This window comes from Sus scrofa, chromosome 11 (assembly GCF_000003025.6).
Source record: "Sus scrofa isolate TJ Tabasco breed Duroc chromosome 11, Sscrofa11.1, whole genome shotgun sequence".
Classification (NCBI taxonomy): Eukaryota; Metazoa; Chordata; class Mammalia; order Artiodactyla; family Suidae; genus Sus; species Sus scrofa.
The window spans coordinates 46652891-46670036 of record NC_010453.5 but is presented as its reverse complement, the minus strand read 5'-3'; the positions used below and the strand labels follow the sequence as shown (position 1 = coordinate 46670036).

The 17146-nt window shown below is 38.8% G+C and overlaps 1 protein-coding gene across 1 annotated transcript in view; it reads left to right on the top strand.

The window, feature by feature from the left end:
• KLF12 (Kruppel like factor 12) overlaps positions 14565 to 17146 on the top strand; it is a 674377-nt gene continuing 671795 nt past the window's right edge. Inside the window, exon 1 of the mRNA XM_021065116.1 lies at positions 14565 to 14728. The gene's annotated coding sequence lies outside the window, so the exon portion shown is untranslated. The remainder of the gene's footprint in view (positions 14729 to 17146) is intronic.

The following is a 17146-nucleotide window of genomic DNA, read 5'->3' as shown; positions in this document are numbered from 1 at the left end:
CTTAAAAAATTACTAGAGTCAAATTAGAAAAAAAACATATACCAATCATGATAACAGATAACATTACTTCATTTTAACTTCAGCAATTTAATCATCCTCACAAATTACTCAGGGAACCTCTGAGCAAAGATAAAAATAATGAACTAACATGCTCTCTGATCTCTGAGATAGATCAATGAACAAATACTTCTTGGATTCCTATCATGTATAACATGAGATGCTATAGAGAACTCAATGAAACTTGGACCTGATCTCTTCCTAGAAAGTTTGAAATGTGATGGGGAACAAATTGCACTTAACAAATTGGAAAAGAGCATTTATCAATCCAATGTATTAAATGATTACACTAAATCATACAGATTGCCAAGAGAAAGAAAACACTGTAAATGGTTCTGGCCAAGGAATACTTTCTGGAGAAGGTAATTTTGGCAAGATTATGATGGATATATTAAGGGTACATTGAGCACTGAAGGCTAATGATCAGATAAGGTTGGAATGCTTAAAATTAAATCATCATTGAATAAATGAATATTGGATACAGATTGTGTAATGCTAAGGAAAATGGGGAACCAAAAGGTTTTGAGCCAAAAATGATATGATTGTCTTGTTCAAGGAGAAGTTAATCATTAGTTCCCCCCATAACATGTAGCTTAATCTAATTCTGATATGAGTTATTGTTTGTTCTTCTTACACTTATCTCACTCATTAGATGGTAACTTTCTCAAAGTCAAGCATCAATTAATGGTCATCTTTATTTACCCTAGAACATCCAGATTAGAGCCTTACGCATGGTTAGCACTAAATTGTTGTGTTGAGTAAGTTAATTAATTGATAAATCAATCAATAATGATAGGTAAAATAGGTAAAGACACTCATCAACAAATATATAATAAGCCTAGAGTTGTGGCTTTAATCAGTTAATTGTGAGAATATGAAAATGAAAAGAGGTGTTTGGAAATTCAAAAACAACAGCAAAAAAAAAAACCAAAAAACAGGTTCCTGGTGAACCGATAAGAAAAGAAGACCCTGAGCTATCTGGGGGATCTGCTAGAGAGTGAAAATCAGTAGAGAGTCAATGCTTAAAGAATTCCTGATTCTTGAATTTATAATGAGTATCAAAAGCTTTGTGTATTGGGGACCAGCTTCTTTAGGACCAAGTAGGTAGGTATTTATGTACTCTCACCATGACTGTATTTACTTTCTTTTGAAAATTAATAGATAAATCTAGTATCGTAATTAGTTTGGGAAGGCGTGAGATGAAATGTGCTCTGTAAGAAGCAGCAAATTATATACGTTCACCCATTTAGCTGTTTTCAGCTTCTAATCATTACTACTGAAAATATTCAAAAATAGGCAATAAAAAGAGAAGCAATCATTTTTCTTCTAGCTTTTAACCAACTTAATGATCTTTAAAGTGGCTTTTGGTATATTTAAATGGAGAAGCATTACTGTATAGCTTTAGTACAACAGACCTGAGTAAACCTGTCCCCTTGAGCATGATCCAGTTGCATTTCCTCCATACCTATCAGTGTCAGAGAGAGCATCAAATTCACTAAAGCACATACAGCACCCAGTATAATAGCTAGATCACGGTAAGTATTCAATAAATGTTCATTTTCCTTCAAGTATGTTAAACTGGATAAAATGTAAGTTAGCACATTATGGGTGGTAAGTTTTTTTTTTCCATACACGTGTTTTGCTTTCAAAAAACTCTGACCCTACTAAGCAAATATTACTGTATATATATTATATCATTAAATTTTTATAGTAATTATGTTTAATTAAATTATAATAATTCAGCTAAGTTATTATGACAATTAAATTATCTTCCATAACTTGACCTCCAATCCTTCTCATCTTTATTATCTTTATATATATATATGTGTGTGTGTGTGTATTCCAAATAGATGTTCTGTTTTTAATAAGTCAGATGCATCATCCTACATCACCAACATCAAAGCAACTACTACAGAAACCTTGTTAGTCTCATAGAACTGAATTAGCAAGGAGAGAACATAGATTTGAACCATAGTTTAAAATTATACCAGATATAACAGGAATCTTATTCAAGTCTGGTATCTGCCTTATTACAGATAGGTACATACAAAGAATATTGAATCAAATTTGTCTTAGTATAATAAAACTGAGTCTGACCAGTTGACTGCTGTACCCAGTGTGTAACTACAGTTGCCACAGGATATACTTCTAGCAGGAAAATAAGCTCTTTCCAGTTTATCGCTTTGGCTCCCGTGAGGCTGTTTACTTCCTATAGTCGGTAATTATAAAGTCAGAATTGAACAGGCTTCTAAATGTCATAAGCCTAATTTGTATCTCATCTAAGTAACCATTCTGCTAAACTGCTTTGTTCATTGGTATTTGGTATATGTAAGTAAGTAAATACATACATAAATATATACATACAAACATACATGCATACATACATACATTAAAGAAATGCTTGACCTGGAGGGAAAAATGGCATACACATGGTCTCAGAATTTACCAGGGGGCATATTCTTAATGTATTTATTCACAGTACTTGTAACAAGAGCCATATCTATTATGTGCCATAAATGAGACCTATGCTATTAATATATAGTTTTAAATTGTAGGTTATTTCTAGTTATTAAGAGGGAAAACAATGTTAGCACTGCCCCTCTTGCCTGTGTTTATATTAATGCCATCTAATACACCTGTCTAATGCCTCATGAGTTTGTCTGGACAGACAGTCAGTTATGTGGGAGGTTTCTTTTTTTCACCTCCTGTCCTTTCCTTGATGACTGTTGTGTGATGGATGCCACGTGAGGGAGAATGTGGTGTCTGGTTGATGTGTGGTGGGCAAGGAAAGTACTCCATTCTCCAATAAATGACAGAAACTCCTTCCACAAAAGGAGTGAATATTAGAAATGATCTCTGAATATGCCACAACCATATAAGTAATACCTTGATTTCTCGATGACAAAAAGTGTCCATTCTTCATCAGGGAGAGAGAATCCCTAGGTAAGAACAAATCTCAATTTTATGTGAATCTCTGCTGCTACTGAAACTCAAACCTCAGAGGATGCTTCCTTCTCTCCTGCGTGTTGGGTCTACAACTAAAAATAAAACACATGTGTAGTTTACCATAACTGAAAGGTACAGCTGTACATTCTGTGGCACGATTGAGGGAGGCAGGTAAACCTTCCTGGGAAAACTGGATTTAGTCCATAAAGCATGCCCGCTTTGAAATAACTCACCCTAAAATTAAGAATCATAAGACTTCCTCTACAGAGTACGAATGCCAAGTCAGACTCACAGAGTACATTTAAATTGTGTTATTTTAGTGTCTAAACATCTTGAGTAACTTTGAATAATATCTAGTGTGGAATATATAACTTTAAGTATTGCATGATCCTAGAAAGATTAAACAATCACACATCTGATTCCAAAGTGAGAGGAGAAATTGGGGAAGATGCTATTTGGAGGTTAACTGCAAAGGGTCTCAAGAACCAGCCTTCCTTGAATTCAATAAGGAATCTCCTCTCTCCTAAGTACTTTTCCAGTGCATTCCAAAGCACCTGGAGCCTTCTAAAAGTTTTAATTGATTTGGTGAAATGTAATAATAATATTTTTAACTTTAAAAAAACCATGTTTTCTATAGGAAAGGGGTAAAAAGAATAGGTAAAAAATACAGGAATACATACATGCATCCATGTGTATGAAAGCAATGGAGGTGGCTGAACAATTGGTGTCATAGTTCTTGTTTTTATTGAAGTACAGTTGATTTACAATGTTGTGTCAGCAAAGTGATTCAGGTGTATATACGTGTGTATATGTTGTTTTTCAGATTTCTTTCCATTATAAGTTATTACAAGATAGTGAATATAGTTCTCTGTGCTATACAGAGGTCCTTGTTTGTTTATCAATTTTATATATAGCAATATCCCTTAATCCCAAACTCCTAATTTCCAAGCCTGGAAATTTCATTCAGAAGACAAAATGGGAAGTAAAATTGTCATACTCAATATCCAGAAAAAAAATTAAATTCATGATGTTTAGAAAATCATTTTCTTTTTCAATAAAAAAATATTTTGCAGCAGTGGGAAAAATATTTCAGTTGGATTTTTAGTAAACTAACTTTTCAGTCCTAAGTTTGTTTCCTTACTTTTGTTCCAGATTTAGAATTTTAAATGAAATTGCATAGAGCTCCTAATTCTCTCTCATCAATTTTAAAATCTACCTAGTTTTGTTTTTCTGTTAAATAGAATCTTGGTAATCTAGATATCTCCTTGAGTTGATATTGCCCTTTATATTTTATTCTTTTCTCCAATCTCTTTCTTTAAGGGCTCTTAAAGCAGGTACATCCTTGGCCTAATTAAAAAAAAAAAAAAAAAAAATGTTTGAAGTTCCCGTTGTGGCGCAGTGGTTAACGAATCCGGCTAGGAACCATGAGGTTGCGGGTTCGATCCCTGCCCTTGCTCAGTGGGTTTAACAATCCGGCATTACCGTGAGCTGTGGTGTAGGTTGCAGATGCAGCTCGGATCCCGAGTTGCTGTGGCTGTGGCGTAGGCCCGTTGGCCACAGCTCCGATTCGACCCCTAGCCTGGGAACCTCCATATGCCGCGGGAGTGGCCCAAGAAATGGAAAAAAGACAAATAAATAAATAAAGTTTGTACTTGGACATTGCCATAAATGGTATGCCTCAAATTATCTTTGAACTGCTCAATATCTGCTACAGATGGAGCCAAGAAACACTGATTACTTGTGAGCATCTTAGGATTTTCCTAACTATGTTATGTTGCCAGACATCTAGATCAAGAATTTTGGGAGAATCTTAATTTTACATAAAATTTCTCTACCTTTCTGATGTGATCTAGTGATGTGATTTTCAATTTTACTTATTTTTACGAAGATCTTTTGGCATGTATTAAATTTCAAACCTCTTTTTTATTGTGTAACCAAATCCATTCTATTTTTACATAATCAATGCTTTTATAACCTCAATTTTTCCTCACTTTAAAAAAAAATAGATCATTTTGGCCTGTGTGTAGTAACTTGTTCCAATAGTTTCTAGTCACATTTGAATTTTAATAATGATTCTATTTGATTCATCAATGCATTCCATCATTTTCTCACCTATGATATGTATAAATTAAGTCAAATACAATTAATCTTGTTTTGAGACTTTCCATAATAACTTTTGGCGTATCAGACACCCTTGTATGCAAAGCAGCATTCAGAGTTTATTGTTTCCAATGCTACCCATGCTGTAGCCTTGATAATATCTTCCAAATTCAAAAAATTATAACTGGATCAGAATTGTCTCCCTTTACATACCCAGAATTCTTGGAAAGCAAAGGTTGTGGGTACATAGGCGTTTAGGGTGAGAAGAGATTGTACCAAACCCCTCATCTTTCAGAGAAGCAAGCTGAGCCCTGGGCAGTAAAGGGGCATGCCCAAGGTCTAGACTCCAGTTCATAGGACCAGGAGCCAGGGATTTGGGTAGCATTCCTTGCCCTGTTTCTAAGTTGAACATTAAAAAGTTAAACTAGAAGGCACAGTAGCCTCTGTGCTTTACAATGACAGTTTTGTGACTCTTAAGAGAATATGTGTCTTGGGAGTTCCCGTCGTGGCTCAGGGGTTAAGGAATCCATGAGGTTGCAGGTTCGATCCCTGGCCTTGCTCAGTGGGTTAAGAATCTGGCATTGCCCATGAACTGTGATGTGGGTCACAGACGCGGCCCAGATCCCACGTTTCTGTGGTCCTGGTGTAGGCCGGCGGCTACAGCTCCGATTCGACCCCTAGCCTGGGAACCTCCATATGCCACGGGAGTGGCCCTAGAAAAGACAAAAAAAGACGAAAAAAAAAAAAAAAAAAAAAAAGAGAAGATGTGTCTCATGAGTCAACTTTAAAACAAACTTCATTCACTTAGAGAAAGAAACAATTGAATATGGGCTAATGTAAAAAGTAGGAAAAAATGGCAGCTAGATTCTTTCTTGCCACGGTTTTGTTAATCTTTTGCTAACTGTACATGATTCTTGAGCTTCAGTTTCTTCTTTATTTACTTTTTTTTCCCTTTCATTAATTCTTTTCTTTACTCAATGAATTTTATTACATTTATAGTTGTACAATGATCATCACAACCCAATTTTACAGCATTTCCATCCCAAACTCCAAGCCTATCCTCCCCATCCCCCAAACTTTCCTTTGGAAACTATAAGTTTTTCGAAGTCTGTGAGTCAGGATCTGTTTTGCAAGGAAGTTCATTGTATCCTTTTTTTAGATTCCACATGTAAGTGATAGCATATAACACTGGTGTCTCACTGTCTAATTTCACCTAGCATGGTAATTTCTAGGTCCATCCATGTTGCTGCCAATTCCATTATTGTTTTCCTTTTTATGTCTGAGTAATATTCCATTGTGTATATGTGACACATCTTCCTTATCCACTCCTCTGTTGATGAATATTTAGGTTGCTTCCATGTCTTAGCTATTGCATATAGTGCTGCAATGAACATTGGAATACATGTATCTTTTTAAGTCATTTCTCTGGATAGTTGCCAAGGAGTGGAATTACTGGATTAAATGGTAATTCTATTTTTAATTTTTTTGAAGAAGCTCCATACTGTTTTCTATTATGGTTGCACCGATTTACATCCCCACCAACAGTGTAATAGGAACAAGGTTCCCTTTTCCCTCCACCTTCTCCAACATTTGTTGTTTGTAAACTATTTGATGATGGCCATTCTGGCCGATGTAAGGTGGCACCTCATAGTGGTTTTGATTGCATTTATCTGATAATTAGTGATGTTGAACATCTTTTCATGTTTTGTTTTGGGTTTTATTTTTTTTTGCCATCTGTATGTCTTTGGAGAATTGTCTGTTTAGATCTTCTGCTCATTTTTGGTAGGGTTGTTTTTTGTTTTTTGGGGGGGTTGATATTGAGCTGCAGGAGGTGTTTATAAATTTTGGAGATTAATCCCTTGTCAGTAACTTCTTTTGCAAATATTTTCTCCCATTCTGTGGATTATCTATTTGTTTTGTTTAGGGTTTCCATTGCTGTGCAAAAACTTTTCAGTTTAATTAGGTCCCATTTGTTTATTTTTGTTTTCAGTTGTCATTACTCTAGGAGGTGAGTCTGAGATTGTTTCCTCTTTAGAGAAATGACATTAACAATTAATACCTGCTGAAGTTTTTTCCGCCATTTACCAGCTATGAAGATAAGTTCACTGTAAATACATAAAAACACAAGCTAGGCGTGTGTCAATCCTTTGCAGAATTAAATTGCTATATAAAGTATTGTTCCATATTCCCTTATTCTATGTGAAAAAATAGACTGTCCTATGTGAATTTCTGTGGAATTTTCACACTAGATTATTACACATGAATTTCCACATCAACTATGTTCACCTTCAGACACAATTCTCCAGAGGCATCAGCATATAGTTCTGTATTTATGTATATATTATATGTGTGTGTGTGTATGGTATACATTTAGAGATATGTATAGATAAAAACACCCACATACGGAAAGGGAGACTCTTCAGTTTTACCTATGATGTAGGACAATTTTTTTATGTGAAATGTTTAGCTGATTTCCAAGTTTTACAGATAAATATCCTGCACACTTTATAGGTAAATATGATGATTATACTACTACCAGTAGTCATACTTTTTCCTCCCATCCTCATTTTGCAAATTCAGTAAAAATCCTACAGGTATATGGTGACTAAGAAAGTTCCATCATGAAAGGTAGGGTTACACTATTGTGCAAGGAAGAGTTGGGTCACCTCCACTCTGAAGGCCTTCACTCTCTTCATTTCAGCAGCTTAGTCCCTTCACCCATACTCCGCCCAAGTTATGGACCGAATTGTGTTGAAACTTTAACCTTCAGTGTGACTGTATTTGGGGATACATCTTTCAAGGAGATGATTAGGACTCATAAGGGTGAGTCCTAATTCAATAGGACTAGTGTCCTTACAAGGAGAGGAACAGACACCAAAGATGCCAGCCCACAAAGGAAAGGCTACAGGAGGACACAGAGACAAGGTGGCATCTATACGCCAAGGAGACAGGTCTTGGGAGAAACCAACCCTGCCTGGATCTTTCCTTTTTCTGCTTTTTTTTTTTTTCCAACACAGCCACATCTGCAGCATATGGACGTCCCCAAGCCAAGGGGCTTGAGGCTATGCCACAGCCACAGCAACGCAGGATCCGAGCTGCATCTGCTACCTACACTCAGCTTGTGCTGACACCAGATCCTTAACCCACTGAGCGAGGCCAGGGATCTAACTCAAATCCTCATGGACACTATGTGGGGTTCTTAACCTTCTGAGCCACAACAAGAACTCTGCCCAACCTGGATCTTAGAGAACACCTAGATCTTAGACTTCTAGCCTCTAGAACCTTGAGAAATAAAAACGTCTGTTGTTTTAAGCTACCCATTGGTGGTACTTTGTTACAGATGCCCTGACCAACTAATACACTAGGCATGACCTTTAAAACCATAAAGTACAAACTGTTCTTTTATCACAACAGCTCACCCCTCCAGCTTATCACCTTCTACCCCAATAGTCCTCTCTGAGCTCACTGAGAATGCCAATCTCCAAATGTTGATTTTCATATCATATCAATCTCTCGAGTTATTTATAAGATAGGAGTGTCTGCATCCACCAGATTACAGACCACAACACATGCTAACTAGAAATTAGGGGAGTTCCCATTGTGGCTCAGTGGGTTAAGGACCCGACCTTGTCTCCATAAGGATGTGGGTTTGATCCCTGGCCTCTCTCAGTGAGTTAAAGATCTGATGTTGCCACAAGCTGCAGCGTAGGTCAGAGATGAAGCTCAGATCAGATGTTGCTGTGGTGTCTTAGGCCCACAGCTGCAGCTCCAATATGACCCCTAGTCTGGGAATTTCCATATGCCGTGGATTTGGCCATGAAAGGGAAAAAAAAAAAAAAAAAAAAAGGAAAAGAAAATCGGGGAGGAGTTAGGACCCATCTTTTCTAAAAATATCTTAACCATATCCTTAACTAATTGCCCCACTTACTAGTGTACCCCTACCACACCTGCCTTCCAGACTCAAACCTTAACTGATACAAGCGTTAAATTTCTCCACTCTAACACCTATTCCAACAAACTCTGCCGAAGAAAAATCAAACAAGTTTAATTTACTATTCTCACAGATTCATGCTGCCTATGTTTCAATTCAATTTCCTTTCCCCTTTTCATGAATTTCAAACATTTCACTTCCTGCTACCCTGTTCCACCTTCTTGAGGCTTCAACAAATGACTCTGCCAAATGCTTCACTGAGAAAATCAGAGCTTCAGAGTTTTCCTTCCTGGTCACCTCTGAAGAGGCAAACATTTTCATTCCTTCTTGCATCCTAGAGAGCATTTTTCTCAGTGATCCTCCCCCTCTCTCCTTTCTTGCAAACTTTTAAAATAACTTGGGAGTTCCTGTCATGGCTCAGTGGAAACAAATCTGACTAGCATCCATGAGGATACAGGTCTGATCCCTGGCCTCACTCAGTGGGTTAAGGATCCAGCATTGCCATGAGCTGTGGCATAGGCCAACAGCTGCAGCTCTGATTCGACCCCTAGTCTAGGAACCTCCATATGCTGTGGGGGGTGACCCTAAAAAAAATAAGTAAAATAATAAAATAAAACATCTTGATCTTATCCAGTCCCAGACAAGAATTTTTATTTCCCATTAATAAAACAAGCAAAAACAAACAATAACATCAAATACCTCAGCTCTACAACTCCTAGCAACCCCCCCATTTCTTTCCTCTCCTTCACAGCAGGTTTCTGCATATATATAATGATTTTTATTCTTTCCATTATAGCTGGTTTACAGTGTTCTGTCCATTTTCTACCGCACAGCAAGTTGACCTAGTCACACATACATGTATACATTCTTTTTTCTCACATTATCATGCTCCATCACAAGTGACTAAATGTAGTTACCAGTGCTATACAGCAGGATCCCATTGCTTATCCATTCCAAAGGCAATAGTTTGCATCAACCCCAAATTCCTAGTCCCTCCCACTCCCTCCCCCTCCCTCTTGGCAACCACAAGTCTGTTCTCCAAGTCCATGAGTTTCTTTTCTGTGGAAAGGTTCATTTGTGCCTTATATTAGATTCCAGATATAAGTGAATTCATATATGGTATCTGTCTTTCTGACTTACATCATTTAGTATGAGAGTTTCTAGTTCCATCCATGTTGCTGCAAATGGCATTATTTTATTCTTTTTTATGGCTGAGTAATATTCCATTGTATATATATATCACATCTTCTGAATCCAGTCATCTGTCGATGGGCATTTGGGTTGTTTCCATGTCTTGGCTATTGTGAATAGTGCTGCAATGAACATGGGGGTGCATGTGAGAAGACCTTCACTTATGATCTCTTCAGTTCCTCATCACATATTAACGACACCTTCCATGGAACCTGGCATTAGTGGCACCACCTTTCCACTAGCCTGGGGTCAGCAAACTTTTTTTGTAATGTCCTAAATAGTAAATATTTTAGGTTTGGCCAGCCATGTATGAGGCTAGCCTCAACTCGGTCATTAGAGCATAAAAGCGGACATAGACAATACAAAAACAAGTGACATTAGCTGTATTCCAACAAAACTGTTTTGGACACAGAAATCTGAATTTAATACAATGTTCATCGATAGAAAACTTCTGGTTGTTTCTAACCATTTAAAATTACAGGGGTAATTTAACCCACCCTAGCACAGTGGGTTAAGAATCTGACTGCAATGGTCTGGGTTGCTGTGGAGGCCTGGGTCAAAGGATCCGGCATTGCCACAGCTGCAGCTCGGGTCAAAGCTGCTGCTTGGAGTCAATCCCTGGCCCGGGAACTTCCATATGCTGAGAGCGTGGCCTTTAAATAAATAAATAGATTGATTGATTAATTACAAAAAAAAAATTGTTCTTAAGTTACAGGCCACAGAAAAACAGTTGACAGGCCAATTTGGCCCTTGGGCAATTTCTGAACCCCTGTACTAAACCTTCTCTTTCCAGCATTACTGACAATTTCCATCTACACTCAAGCCAATGTGTATTTGAATGATCCTTGCCTCTCTTGCCTTCTCTCCAGAATTATCCTCTTAGATCACTCCTTCTTCTGGAGGATCTTCTCTTCCCTATATTTTGTAACATTACTCTTCTCTCATTTTTCTCCTCTCTGCACATTTTTTCCTCTGTTTTCCTTTCTGGGGCCTCCACTCCAGCCGCCCCTTAAACACCTGAGGGATCCCCAGGCTCTCAGTCAGCTTCCTTGTCTCACATGTGTGCTCACAGCCTCCTTGGGTGATCTCCATGTCCATGGCCTCAATGATGACACACATACCCATGTCCCCCCAGTGTGCAGCCCCGTCTTTGATCTTCGGTTTTTCTTCTGACTTCTAGACACAGATAGAGTTGTTTTTTCTGTCTAGCTATTCCAGGAAGGTTCAAATGTAGCTTTCGAAGCTAGCATCTATCCATGAAGTCTTTTTAACCAATGAGCAAACTGTTCACCCATTTGTCAGGACTAGAAAACAATCCACAAATTGTCCTACCTAGAGGTTACTATTTGCCCTTTGCTCTCTTGTTCTCTCTCTCTCTAGGGCTGCACCCATGGCATATGGAGGTTCCCAAGCTAGGAGTCAAATTGGAGCTGTAGCCACCAACCTACACCACAGCCACAGCAACTTGGGATCCAAGACCCATCTGCAAACTACACCACAGCTCATGCCAATGCCAGATCCTTAACCCACTGCGGGAGGCTAGAGATCAAAAGTGATAATATTTGGGTTCGTTACCACTGAGCCACAATGCAAACTCCTCTCTCTCTCCTTCTCTCTCTCTCTCTCTCTCTCTCTCTCACACACACACACACACACACACACACACACACACACACACACGAGTCCAGTGTAGTTGAGTCTATCTCCTTAAACTTTCTCATATTTTTTAATTTTCCCCGGCCCCACTATCTGACTTCAGGTCTTGTGTGTTTCTGTCCTGGACCACTATGCTAGCCAGCCATGCTGGGTACTTTTATTTCCCATGATCCTCACACCTCAAGATACTGTTTCTCCATTTCTCTACCCTCCGCTAAGCCCCAAGAGTCTAAGCTCTACCTCCTGCAACACTCAGCTTTCCTTCTCTCTGGCTTCCCACTGGATTCAGTTCCGATCTTAGGAATAAAGCAGTAACAGTGTCCTACCATTGTGGTTCCCTGGGTGCTTCACCCTTTTTTGTGAATTCCCTTAACCCTGCCCGCGCCCCTGGAAACAGTCTCTCAGTAATCTCTCTACAGTTAAGGCTTTTGAGAGTGCCATCCATTTCCTGCCAAGACTCTAACTGACACAGGAGCTAACTTGTATCCCCGGTTCCTGTCCACTCCCATTCCTGTCCATACCCCTAGACTAGGAGAGCTTAGTCACCCATTCCTCAACAACCTGCATTGGTGTTCAAGTTATAAGGTCCGTATTCCCTGGCTTAGCCCACGAAGCCCTCCATGATTTGGTTTTATCTATGATGTAGCCTTATCTTTCTCACGTCCTTTCCTCCCATGAACAGAAAACTATCTGCTGTTTCTCAAACAAACCATGTTGCTCCTCCCTCTTTTCCTTCCCACTCGATTTGCTCTTAATGGAATTCTTTACCTGCTCTCTTCAGCTAGCGAACTTCTATTTCTTAAAAGTTCAGCTCAAAGGCCCCTTTTTGGGGACCTCCGAGGCTCATGGAGATGGCCACCTATGTGTGTATGTATGTGTGTGTAATATTTTTATCAACTTTAGTAGTAATTGTCAATTAACATTGTCTCCTCCACCTCCTTATAAAACATCTTGAGGGCAGAGAACATGACTTATGTTACCATGTAGGTCCTAGAAAGATTTGATCCAGAAACTTACCTATATCTCAGGCATGGTATCTGGTGACCACATACTCCGTGCAGAAACCCTTGACCAGTCTGTCCCTTCCCTCTTCTTAGCAGAGGCAAAACAAGAAAAGGTTGTCTCTCCTGTCTCTCTCTCTCTCCTTTCTGACTGCTGTTAAAAATATTCCTAAGTTGGGAGTTTCCATTGTGGCATGGTGGGTTAAGGAGTATCATGGGTCACAGCCACGCTCAAATTCCATCTCTGGCCCAGCAACTTTCTTATGCTACAGGTGCGGCCCAAAAAAAGGGAAAAAGAAATGTTCGTAATCCCTCAAAACTTTCATCTAGGACTTTGGATCCTCAATATTACTCTACATAATGGGAAAATGATTGCTAGTTATTAAAGTTATCACTAGCTTTTATTATTATTTCTCAGACTCGGGTCTCAGACTCGGGTCTGAGAAATAATAATAAAAGAATCCCTCTGAAGATCATACTCTCAGCAGCCACTGCTTCTCTTGCAATAGATCATTTGGCCCCCTTCCAAGGCACGTGGCTGAGAACAGGAGTCTGGGAGGAGGAGGAGGAGGAGGAAGACAATCGCAGCTGAGCAGGCTTTGCACCAGACATGGGTTTCCCGGTTCCTCCCCTGGGGAATATATATGATATTTGTTTGTGTATGAATTCGCTTGTCCTTAAGAGACCAGCGAGTCAAGTTCTTAGGAGAGCAGCCATGGGATTCTTAAAAATCCATTGATCCGGGCACACCTGTCAGCATGCTGGTCGTTGTCTGTAGTCCTAAATTTAAGAGAAGGAGATAGAGAGACATAGACACACAGACAGAGACTAAGAAAGGCAGACAGACAGACAGAGAGGGTGACACTCATCAGTAATCTGATGTTATTGTCATTTCCGGAATGACCAATCTAATTATGAAAAGCTCGCTCTTTTTATAACAATTCACCTTCCTCTACATCAAAATTTTCTGCCTCTAGCGGTAGAGACAAATTCAGAAAACTCACAGGACCTCTAACTATCGCCTTCCCACTTTCACTCAGTCACGGGAAGCTCCTCTCACCCTCAAATTTACGCACATGGTTGTGGTTTGTAAATCACCATGGTAATAAGCGGGATACAAATAACACACAGAGTTCAGTAGGAAAAATGCTAATGATGAAAATGAATGAGGAAATGAGAGCTTCGTGCACTAGTTCCAACTACACTGTGCAAAATAAATCACTTGTGCTTTGCTGAATCTGTGGGTGCTGGCCCCTTTTGCCTAAAGCAAATAGGGACCGAATATGGAAGACAGGAAAATGGACATATTGAGTCAAACATAGCTTTAATATAAGAAAGATAGGGAGTTCCCTGGTGGCTCACTAGCTTAAGGATCTGGCACAGGTTCGATCCCTGGCCCAGGAACTTCCACACACAGTGAGGCATAGCCAAAATAAATAAATAAAAAAGATAGCCTGAAGAGTAACAGGGGAAATAAAAACATCTTCAATAAAAACAAACTAAATGAAAACAATTTTTTTTAATTTTTAAAAGAAAAAAAGAAAATCTCCCTACAGGCTAAATATAAAACTAACAACTAAAGTGGAACCAAACCATGCCTAAGAAATGGTTAATAATATTTTGTAAGATCAGTCATGATGGCATTAGCGTAGGAAAAGTCTGTCTTTCAAGATTTGGGCGAAAGCCTGGTAAAGAACCAACAGGGGTTTTTCACTCAGCACCTTAAAAGCCTGTCTTATCCTTGGGGTTTCTGCAGCCAATGAAAGTTTGTCATGATGATGTAATGCTCCTGAGTTGTGTTTCAGCACCGAGTGTGTGGTCACCGGATACCATGCCTGAGATATAGGTAAGTTTCTGGATCAAATCTTTCTTTCCAGCCTGTCCCCCTGCTTAAACTAATTTCGCAGAGATCATTTGTTTCTCGTCTATTTTACTATCTCTGAACAATTTTTTTTAATGTGGGCTAGGGTTATTACAGAATTGTAAAGACAGCTGGTAAACAAAATGATGGGATCTTAGAGTCAATTTTTCCTCTGTTATTACTGTGAAGGCTTTTACTCCTCAGCAATTTATCATCACCTCAGAGGGAAAGAGCAGCAAACAGGGTTATGTTTTATTTGTTAAGGGAGTCCTAGCCATTTAACAAACATGTTTTACTAGAAAGATGTTTTCAGGGAGGTGGGAAAGATTTTCTTTTAAGGATTCCCACTGAATTTGACTTATATTATTGAGTGAGCCCCACTGAACCGTAAGCCAGGAATAAAGTTTCAATGTTTATTGTAAGTAGAGAGTATATAGGTCCTGCTCTCATGAAGTTTAAACCCAAGAGAGACAGAGAGAGAAACAGCAAGAGAGACAGACAGACAGACAGTCAGAGGCAGTACACTATTTTTTTCTGTTTTTAACTAAATTAAAAAAAAAAACTTAAAAAAAAAACTTGAAAAAAAAAGCTGAAGATTTAGTGACCTGTAATATCCTAGTAGTTAGAGGAAGTTAAATGGAAAAAGTTAAATATAAATAAATAGGACAGTTCCAAACAGGATTGTGCAGATACTTTTATATATAAGCACCATTTTAAAATTTGGAATATTTCAGAAATATGAACTAGATAACCAGCACAACCAATGAAAATGCAGTTCTTTATTTTCTCTCCATGATGCTCTGCAGATATAAATCTGCCAGCGTGGAGATTTTAAAAGAACTCATTAAAAATATCAGTCAAGCTACGTATATTCAAGCAACGTGAATAACAGAAAGCTATTACCCAGATAATTCAAGATATTTTTTAAAAATCAAGAGTTTTTAAACAGAGGAAACAGAGAATGGGTCAGGGGGATGGGCCATGGGGGGCAGGGGATGAAGAGTTGAACAATGTGTTACCAGAGATACTGATCGAATTATCCAGATAATTAGTCATCCTTCACCTTAACTCTGACGGTATAGACACAGACTCTGAGAAGAACATCTAAAATAAAAGTGTGGGAAAGAATTATCCTTAGCAATGAGGAATGTCATTAAATCTAAAGTATTGTAGAATTTCTAACAGGAAGAATATATTTTCTTGTTTTGTAGAACCTGATGTCCAATGGGTATTGTTGCATATTTTCTTTTATTAAAAACTTCTCGGAGTTCCCATCGTGGCGCAGTGGTTAACGAATCCGACTAGGAACCATGAGGTTGCGGGTTCGGTCCCTGGCCTTGCTCAGTGGGTTAAAGGATCTGGCGTTGCCGTGAGAGGTGGTGTAGGTTGCAGATGCGGCTCGGATCCCACGTTGCTGTGGCTCTGGCCTAGGCTGGTGGCTACAGCTCCGATTCGACCCCTAGCCTGGGAACCTCCATATGCCGTGGGAGCGGCCCAAGAAATAGCAAAAAGACAAAAAAAAAAAAAAAAAAAGACAAAAAAAAAACTTCTCAACTTTCTAGTCTGAAAGCCTCACATACAATTGATGAATTATAGTTTATCAATTACATACCACTTTCCACCACATTTTCATCCACTTTATTTCCAAAGAACTTGGTCATCTCTCTACCATACTTTCTCAATGGTTAAGAGGTGCTCACCTCTTACACAAAATTATCCTCTTTTGTTCTGCCATTAATTCATTTTTCTCTCAACTTATTAAGTTGAAATCCCAAACATCTGGTATCATAAACTTTATATAAATTTTCAAATGTATTAGTCAGCATGGATGGTAAATGACTCATTTTCCTGTTTCAACTACAATTTTCCATATTATTGCTCTGGAGCAATACTTGGTACTGACACTTGGGACTAAACAGATAAAATTCCACACTTCATTAGCATCTCATGACTTGTCTTCTGCACCATCCATTCTGAACAGGGAGCCAATATGCTGACAGGAAGGGGTGCAAACTCCTGCTCTAGAGTTGAATGAATGGGTAAGAGGTGCTTTCAAATAACTGATAGAAAGTGAAAATATTTCTAAGAAAGGGAAAGCGAATGGATACAGTGGAAAATAATGAGAAAAACAGGAGATGACCTGGCTTCTGATACAGCTTTTATTTGACTTTGGGGCTTGGTCTAAGCTAATAGGGGAGGCCTTTATCATAGAGCTTTGATTCAGCAGGCTTCGCTCCTTCCACTTTGGCTCCCAGTTCTCCCAGCACTCAGCTGGGAGCAGAAAGGGCATAGTATGGAGTAAAGTAGGCTCATTAGTTGTCAAGTGGGCCTTTGGAAAGGCCTAGAAGGAATCTGCCTGGGATTCTGTTTGATCTAGGAAACCTCTTTGATCCTCACTCTGAG